Source organism: Adiantum capillus-veneris, chromosome 3 (assembly GCF_014529385.1).
Source record: "Adiantum capillus-veneris isolate H3 chromosome 3, ASM1452938v2, whole genome shotgun sequence".
NCBI lineage: Eukaryota > Viridiplantae > Streptophyta > Polypodiopsida > Polypodiales > Pteridaceae > Adiantum > Adiantum capillus-veneris.
The window spans coordinates 74,116,877-74,126,775 of NC_140933.1; the positions used below are offsets into that span (position 1 = coordinate 74,116,877).

The 9,899-nt window shown below is 41.9% G+C and overlaps 1 pseudogene; it reads left to right on the forward strand.

Annotated features, from left to right (window-relative positions):
- Window positions 1-252: 252 nt before the first annotated feature.
- On the forward strand, window positions 253-2,325 carry LOC147461115 (uncharacterized; annotated as a pseudogene).
- The last annotated feature ends 7,574 nt before the right edge of the window (window positions 2,326-9,899 follow it).

Here is a 9,899-nt window from a genome sequence, read left to right on the forward strand (position 1 = left end):
GTACTGGCATCTCTCACAACCTGCACAAGCTATACTGGCAGCCCCTGTACTGGCAACTCTCACCTGTCTACTGCTTCTACTCTACACAAGCTTTCCGACTTTTTGAATGCCTTAAAAGGCATTCTATGCTGCTAGACTTCATCTATAGGAGCACCCGATCCACACACATCATTTTTTTCTGCTTTGCCGTTTCCAACAGCCCCTATTCTGGCAACTCTCACAACCTCTTCCCCTTTTTGGATCTACCCACAGATGTATCTTTCCCCCTTTCTTTCCAAAACTTGTTGGCCAATAGATTCTCATGGGTCGAAACCTGGAAGAACACCCTGCTCTGGCTTGTTTACCCGCTGGGTTAACCTTCTTTCGTATCTGCATCCCTAAGGCCAGGAAAGCCATAACTATGGCGTTCTTCTCTCTCTCTCTCTCTCTCTCTCTCTCTCTCTCTCTCTCTCTCTCTCTCTCTCTCTCTCTCTCTCTCTCTCTCTGTGCACGTTTATTTTTGCAATCATGCTCTTTCCCCTTATTATGCATGGCGTCTCCGTTTCCTGCGAAGGGGCGGCAATTGACCTTTTAATCCTCTTAGACTCTTCATTTATTCCGCTGCATTTGTAAATTGCTGGCAGGGCTGAAACCGCGGAACCGCCAACGTCAAGGCGAGATTACATTGGTCCAGTCCCCGCCCAGTGGAAGCATCCACTCAGATAGCATGACCCCTAATGCAATCAAGAAACCTTTTTTTAAATCTTTTTATGTATCTTTTGTACCTCTGCTGTATTTGCTGACTCAAAGTTTTATGAGCATTGGAATCATCTAAATTCTTTTCCATGCCTTACAGCTAGCTGCGGCTTACTCAAGATGGGATGAGAGCCTTATGGCTCTAGGATACTCTGCACAAAATTTCTCCCCCTCTGTAATTGTCCAGGGTTTGCTCCTTTGCATTAGCGACCCTGTCTTTCACTCCACTCTGCTCGAACTTGATGGCGCCATCCCTTCTCAGTAGGATGAAGATACCACAATCCTATCCACTCTTGACCTTCTCGCATGGGAAAAACCACCTGCTGTGATTACCCGCCTACGTGATTTGGCGGCAAATTTGCCCGCAATTATTGACGCAGATGAGCATGAGCGGAAAGAGTAGCTCAAGCATGCACCAAATTTGATGCGACGATTCATGGAGAGTAATGGAAAGCGGCTGCAAAACGACCCACTAACCCGACAACGAAAAAGACATTTACTTAATGGTTTTTTAGAGATCATCACAACACCTCCAACCGCTACAGGAAGCTCACTCTTACCTATGGATCTTGACAAAGAGGACCAGATGCTTGCAAACAAAGACTTCACTATTGCCACACCGATCCCTTCATCTCGAGCCGGTTTTTGTGTAAAGCTCACCACGAAGCTTAGTCCTTCGGTAATTTTACTTTACTTGCTCCCCTCCCCGAGAATCTTCTCCATACTCTACTTAATGATCATGATAAGACTGCGATCAAGCAAGGTCTTATGCAGATTCTTGAGGGCAATAACTCCAACCTCTTTGAAAACACTATAATTGCCACCCCCTTCTCTATGTCATTTTTTGAACCACGCCGATATAATGCAACTTTTGGTTGCATGGTCGGGGTTAAGGGTGTCATCTCTACCACAAACTGAGATACTAATTATACTACACAAGTATGGAATGTGCAGCGACCTTTTCTTAAGTGCGGTTGCGAGCATATTAGACAAGGGGATCATTGCCGGGACAACAATGTTTTGTGGTTTGATCATGCTTTATGGTTGGTTCTCAATCAACTACCTCGCTTCTTCCCAGTCTCAAACAGTAAATGGTCTACTATTTCCTTTATGAGTTGGGTCACTAAAGAAGCCCAAGAAGTGATTAAAGCTCTCCTCCTCCATGTATTCTACAGGCAAAAGCTAAAAGATGATATCACTCATTCTATTTTGTTTAGCCACAAAGCACCTTCTTGCAGTTCATCCTCGAAAGTGGATACTTTTGTGAATGTGGAAGATGCTCCAATTTTGAAGGCATCCCATGATACTCGTCCGGCCAAAAAAGTGCATGGAGAAGGGAATCAAACCGCACGCGGAAGAGGAAGGAACTTCCGCTCTCAACGCTCAAATACCTCTACTACACCTCCAAGATGGAAGACAGCCTCACCAGCCAACTCCACCGCTAGTAGCCACACCCCTCAAAACCCCACCCCCACTTTCCCACCATTCTTTGCACAAGCTTCTGCCCCACCTCCCATCCCAACTCCAAAAACCAAAACCGCCTTCACCCAGGCATGCGTAACTAGTGCTAAATCCCTCCTTTATGATTGATGTAGGTTTCCAAAGATGTGCATGGACGCTTTCGGTTTATCCCCAAGAGCAAGGCGAAGGGAACCTTTGTACCCCTTCATTCTGTCAACCCCTTGCTTGATATCAAAAATCTCACCTCTTTCTTTAGATTGTTTATCTTCGAGCTTGACATTTCCATCACTCCCCTATGGGATGAATGCATTTTCAGTTGGGATTTTGATCCCCCTTTGAAAGTAACACTCTGTAATGCGAAGGAATTTTTCACCTCTCTCAACCCCATGAATGCTTTTGTAAGTTGGAAATCACCGCACAACACGTAATTTCCACGAATTTTTGTTATTTTATGAGTACCTGTCTCGCTCACCTCTGTGTCATGGTCTTGGTCACATACCAACTAAGCCACCGAACTTCATAGAATCTTTTGAGGAGCTGAATCAAGCACTCTTATATCTCATAAAATCTGGTTGCATCACTCTACCTTCTGACCTAACACATGGAGATGATGTAGGCACAAAGTTCTATTCTATCTCTCATGTCAAAGGTAACAATGTCTGCATGACTAATTCCCTTGAATTGTTCTTGAAAGATCTTTATGAAGGTGATTGTCTTTCTATTGGAAGCTACTTGAGTACTCTAACAAAACAGGATGATTGGTCTGAACAAGAACTCAAGAGGATACGCAAGAAATCATATGGGTACTTTTTAAGGGATGGTTACTTGTGGAAGCGTCCTAAACAAAAGGGTGCTACACCACAACGGGTTATATGTAAAAAAGAGACTCAAGTAAAGCTCATGCAAGAGTTTCATGAGAGTCTATGTGCTGGACATAGGGGTGTATGGGAAACCTTCTCCAATTTGAAAGAAAAATACTGGTGGAAGGGTATGTATAAAGATGTATCTCAGTTGTAGAGTCATGTGTAACATTTCAAATGTATTCAAATGTTCGACATCGTGATGGATTGCACCCTACATATCCACTAGCCATGCACTATAAATGGGTTGTGGATCTAGTCACAATGCCTTTAGGACTCTGGAAGATGAGATACTTGGTTCTTGCACGAGAGGACCTAGCTAACCAGGTTGAAGGAAGAGAGTTAAGAGCTAAAACTACAGAAGCTGTTTGCAAATTCATTCTTGATGAGGTGATTTGCCGTTATGGTTGTGTGGGAAAATTCACTGCAGATAGAGGTGAGTTGGATGCTGAGGAAGCAAGGGAGTTATTTACCAGATTAGGAATCAAGCTTTCTCTTACCACAACTTACAACCCTGAAGGCAATGGAAAGAGTGAAAGAGGGCCTCCTCCTATTATCAAAGATTTGGCTAAGGCTTGCGAAGGAAGAGTTGGTGAGTGGCCAAAATTGTTACCATATGCTTTATGGGCTAATCGTACAACACATAGCTCGGGAATTGGCTACATGCCTGCGGAGCTAATGTATGGTCAAAAGCCAGTGATGCCGATTGAAGATAAAATTCCCACATAGAATGCACTACCTTGGCAAGAGAGGTTTAGCAGGGAAGATCTCCTTGCATTGCGCATAAGGAAACTAGAGAGAAGACCTGTAGACATTGAGGCTGCAAAAGAACGACTAAAAAATGCAAGGTTGAAAAACAAGGACTACTTTGATAAGCGACATCGACTCAGGAGCAAAGAAATTGACAAAGGTGATTGGGTTTTAGTGTATGATAGTAGCCTTGATAACCAGCACACAGTCATGCGTAAGTTCTCAAAAAGATGGTTTGGACCATATGTCGTAAAGCATGTGCATGAAAATGTTACTTACAGCTTGTCTGAACTAGATGGTACAAAAGTAAAGATTCCCATTGCAGTTAAAAGGATCAAAATGTTTAAGAGAAGAGGTGACAATGATCCAAAAAATGTTGACGAGGAGGAAGATCAAAACACATGTGAAGATGCATCTTTGGAATCATCCAGTGAAGAAGAAAGCAAGGAAGATATACAAGAGGACTGATCTTACAACAAAGAGAAAAGGTGGCACATACCGGAGGATGTGCAGGTTTAGAGGGGGTGGATGTCGTGCTGTGACGCGTACATAGTGAGAACACATGCTACAAGATCTATCTTGTAACTTTTTAGATACATAATTATATTTCCTATAATGTACATATGCATATGTAAGTATAACAATAAGCTTTCTATCTCATCCTATTATTTATCTCAAGGATAACGTATTCTTACTTTACCCCCATCAAAAAGTACTATGGGAAAAGCGTCATTAGCTCCGCCTCTTTAACTTGGGGCAAAAAACATTGATTCTTTCTTTCTACCATCTCATTATTATCTCACACTCTATCTAGATCCTATATCTAGGGTAATTTCCAATCTATATATATTCTATGTATTTTTTATATTTTTCTTATATTTTTTTTTAAATAGCTACTAGGAGGGAATCAAATCCTAGTGGGACACTAGGTGGCATGATTTCAAAGATACATTTATTTTAATGCATTATTGCAAACATGATTACAAAACTTTTTCAAGGAGCAATGTCATGCTTTCATATGGCATGAGGTGTCCATTGGAATCAAATAAAAGTCTAGGCTAAGGGGACCACAAGAAGACTTTTGCTGCCAAAATTGTACCCTATTTTGATGATTTTTTACACAAGGTTCCAATCCAAACTGGAAAATGCATATAAAAAGGAAGTCGTAGGTAATGAGCTGAAGTTTCTGCCCATATTTTTACTTTTTTATTTGGAGCCACGGTTGAGGAGATATGATCAAAATACTGGACCCCAGTCTGCCCACATCATGCAGGGACAACTCATTTCCAACTTTTCCAGTTTCTGTTCACACTGGCTCTTCTCTTCTTGTGTAACCCCTTGGGGGTTCCCTTCACCTATAAAAGGGGACCTCTTCTTCCTTGAAAACCACTCAAGCATTCAAGCCATTGATGAGAGGAATTCATGAGGGAGTGAGTAGTAATGTCAAATTGTACTTAGCCATTAACATAAGCCTAAACCTACACTTTCTTCTAGAGGAATACTAGCCATTCTTGCACACTATCCTTGGAAGATCAGCTCTAATCAAAGAAGGTCTTGGACTTGGCGTATCAATCAACGTTGAATTCTCCCCTCTTCTTTTCTCTCCATCAAGAATGGTGCCGAAGGGTTTGTCAAGTAAGATGTGTTCGACATTGATGTTTTCTTGATTTCTTGTTGTTTTCTTTTTCATCTCTAATCCAACATATATATATATATATATAATCTCATCTCCTTAACCAAACCTATCTCTCTCACTCTTAGCAATTCATCCTCTCTACAAATTTTAGGTTCTCCTTGCTACAGGTACGTCTCTCCCTGCAGTATCCTTATTGCCTACGGGCAAGAATAGGGCTTGGGAGGGAAACTCTCTTCTCTTCTCTTCCCTTCTCTTCTCTCATGTCAACATTTTTCACATACTAGAGTTATCCTACATGAATAATCCACATGATGATAATTTCTATCGCTTTCACTCTGTACGATCTATTAGAACTAACATATGAATTATCCATAAAATACACTTTCAACAACGTATAGTGTTTCTCTTTGGCCCAGAAAGGCTCAATGAAATACTTCTATCACCGGATCCCATCATACTACCTCTCATAGACTATAACTTTTCTTTTGATGTAAGCGTAGTTATCTTGCTATGAACCAAGAGGATTTGTACACAAAATTAATCCCAATCACTAGACAAAATATATATATTATGGTAAGCACAAAACTACAATTCCAAAGAACAATTCGTAGCCTATTCAGTCAGTCAAGATTGAATGCCATTAACTCATATATTAACCCTTTCATATTACCCATGATACGATATGACCATAGCCTTGATGTTTTCATCTTTGTGTTGTTTTGATATTCTCTTTTGTGTTCTTTCTTTGTGTGTGTGAGTGCAAGAGAGAAAAAGTGGGACTTCTTTGATTGCACTTCCTTCCAAACCCTAGTCTTCATGGCATCTATGGTTTAACTCCTTCATATAGTTTTTTGGACTTCTCTCACAAACTCTCGCAGCCATAAGCCCGATGCTTTCCTGGCAAGACCGCAAATTTATCGACAAGGTATATCGACGCGGTGTATGCCCATCGAAATGCACGTGAAAAGGTACGACACATTGAAATGTTGCACGTCAAAAAGCACGTAACATGTTGTAGAGATTGATGACAATTTTTAACAAATGAGTGAATATCACTCATCATGGTTGGCCAAAATACGCCAAGTCTCAAGATCTGTTGCATAGTTTGGTCTTCCGCAAAGTGAAGTCCTACTATGGTAATGTGTGCTTGATTTAGATATTGGGTTTTCTCCTTGGGATTAATACACCAAAGAAATATCGATTTCTTTTGTATAGTCTTCTAGCTAACTGCTACATAGCCGATTGCCCAATTTTATCTTGGTGTAATAGAAAGTGGTATTTAAGAATCCATTTGAGCTGAGATCATCAATGAGACCATATTTTCTGACCAACAAAGTATCATTTCTACGGAGAACAGATATGCATCTAGTAGACCATTGTCTACCCCTTTTGGTGTTTCTCTTGAAAAAATCCTTGATAAATGATCTGCTCTTTGGTGTGTGTGCCCCTTTTTACAACTACAAAGAAATCAAATTCTAAAAGAATGATGAACCATCTCACTATTCTTGTTGTGTTGCACGGCTTATTGACTAAGTATAATAAAGCTTGGTGGTCCACAAAGAACACAATTTTTTTGGCTAATAGGTAATGTCTATACTTTTTTACGCCATAGATCATCCCCAATCCTTCCCTTTCAGTAGTTGTATAATTCCTCTCTGCCACATTCAACTATCTACTAGCATAAAAAATAGGAAAATCGTTTTTTCGTCTCCTGGTTGAGCTAATATACATCCAATGAAAAAAATGGAAGCATCAACATGTATATGGAATATCTTATTCCAATATGGTGCTTTCAATATTGGGGCTAAAGTGAGATCTTGTTTAAGCTTCATGAAGGATTCTTCACACTCATCAGTCCATTCAAAGAGTGTAATCAGGCCATACATGGGTTTTGCGATTATAGCATACATGTAGATGAATCGTCGGTAGTATCCACAATGTCCCCTGAAATCTTGAACCCCTTTGATAATTGTTGGTCTAGGCAATTTGGAAATAACATGAATAAACTTTAATGTGTCACTATGCCATTTTTAGACACTATATGTCCAAGAACTTTTCCTTGTCTGCCCATAAAGGTGCACTTTTTAGGATTTAAGCAAATCCTATAAAGTCTACATTTTTTGAATACCTTTTTGAGATGGTCAAAATGATTAGGTGGGATTGATGAATGTACACATAAATCATCCGTATATACTTCCAATAAATTCATAAGATATTCTTTGAAATCATGGCTATCAATCTTTGAAAGGTGGTGATGGGGGCTTTTCAAAAGCCTAGCTCACATACCCCTCTTCTCTCGTCCCCACCCCATGAAAACCCCCTCTTAGGGAGGGAGTGATAAAAGGCATTGGAAAAAGTAAGAAAAAATAAAGTATGATTATGTAAATATATGAGAAAGGTAAAATAGGCCACCTCATGCCTGCGGGGCAGCCCATCCCCACCTTGCCTCCTTTTTCTTCACTGTTGCCCCGCCGGGTGTCCCTTTTCCTCTCCTCCACTCAAAAGTTCAACCCCCTCTCTCTTCCCCTTGTCCTTTCTCCTTTCTCTCTCCCTTGAAGCTACCCCACCCCCTGTCCTTACCAATAATGCACCCTAACTCACATGCCACCTCTCCTATCTTCCAAAACAGTATACCCCACCCCCCCTTTTCTCTCTCCTATACTCTCCCATGATCCAAATACCCCCCTCTCTCTCTAAAATTCAAAATCTCTCTTGTCTTGTAGCCAGATGGCCTCCCCCACACTCACACACACTCAGTTTCACTGAAAAAGGTGCCCACAGACCCATCCCCACCCAGTGGTTACCTGATTTTCTTGTGTTCACACACATCTGCACACAAATTCACCTCTTAACACACTCCCCTCTCTCCCCTCTTGTAATTACTTTATTCTCCATGTCACCTCTCACTTTTTTTCATCAACCCATCTCTCTCTCTCTTAGTCTCTCTCTCATGAGACTGCTGTTCTGGCACATATACACAAAGCCAGACAAGTGGGACCCACAGTCACATGGTTTGTGTAGATAATGATTTCTTCATTTCTAAATTCTAGAATTTCTCCCCCCTCCTACCCTATATAAAGAGGGGTCACTATCACACTAAACACACACAACATCACCAAAGAACACACTATGCACTGTGTGTGCCTAGTGCACACACACACACACACCCACACCATCACCATCACCGCAATCACCATGCTTGTCTTGAGCGTGACCTCTACACCCTTGGCTATGGAAGATGAAGGGCAACTAAATGAAGGATGATGGCCATAATCCTCGTGCGAGTCTTCGCCATCAACTCCCACCTATCCTCCATGTGCTCTACCACTCTCTCCCTTCTCATTCCCCTACCCTATGCTCCCCATTTCATCACCTTATTCTCTAAATAAAGCTTGAGGTTTTGTGAGTATGTTTTCTTGCAATGTTTTGCCCATGTGAGGTGTGAGGAATCACCACCTAGTCTTGTGTTTGGAGTGAGCTTGTGTATGTGTGAAGGGTGTGCAGATTCGCCATCCTTTTGTGGTGCCTAAGTACTAAGCCGCTATACCCCCTCCCTCACTCTCTCTCACTCTCTCTCTCTCTCTCTCTCTCTCTCTCTCTCTCTCACTTGATCTCATTCCCTTTCCTCTTCATCATTACTCCCAAGCATCCATCTCTCTTGGATGAAAACTTTGTTATGGTGGTGTGTTGTTTGCGTCCTAGCCGCTGAAGCTAGGTGGTGCCCCCTCTTTGCTTTACCATGACAGGCTCAAGGCGCGCCATTCGGTCCCCGGTGTTTTAGAGGCCGTCGGGGGTTCGGGGTTCGCTTTGCTCCTGTCATTTGGTGCCCCCACTGAGGATCTTTTCATGAAACCCTTCAGTTTACAAGACTGAAACCCCTAAACTATTGTGAATGGATGAATGGCTAGCAGGATTTGCTAATTGGACGACAGAAGAAGAAGAGCTCCAAGCACAACTAGACGAACTCCGCATCTCCATCGAAGCTCGAGTGCTAGGCATAACGGTAATCGATTTGCAGTGGGAGAGTCAACCAACACACCAAACCCAGTGGATATACATAGGCCAAGTGCCAAGAAGAAGAAGGAGAAGGTCGAAACCATGTCCGCAACCTACAGCCAACCCACAACAACAAAATGGAAGGAGCTCTATACAATAGAGAATCAACACTATTCTACTTTGAGAATCGGGTAACTCAAGTCACCGAGGTAATTATCACAGTCAGTTTTCAAGTCGCACCTGATGCTGCAGCACAGATAACGGAATCATTGGCTCACACTCTCACTAGAGAAACTAGCGATCTACTGAGTTTGTTTCAGGAAAGAAATCCACCCTCTCCCACAAGCTTGGACAGTGACTAAGCACCTCTAAGCTTCACATGAATCAATGCAACCTCCCTCAAGACAGATCACACATACCAACACCTGTACGCTCAATCAAGGTAATACTGGATTTGAAGG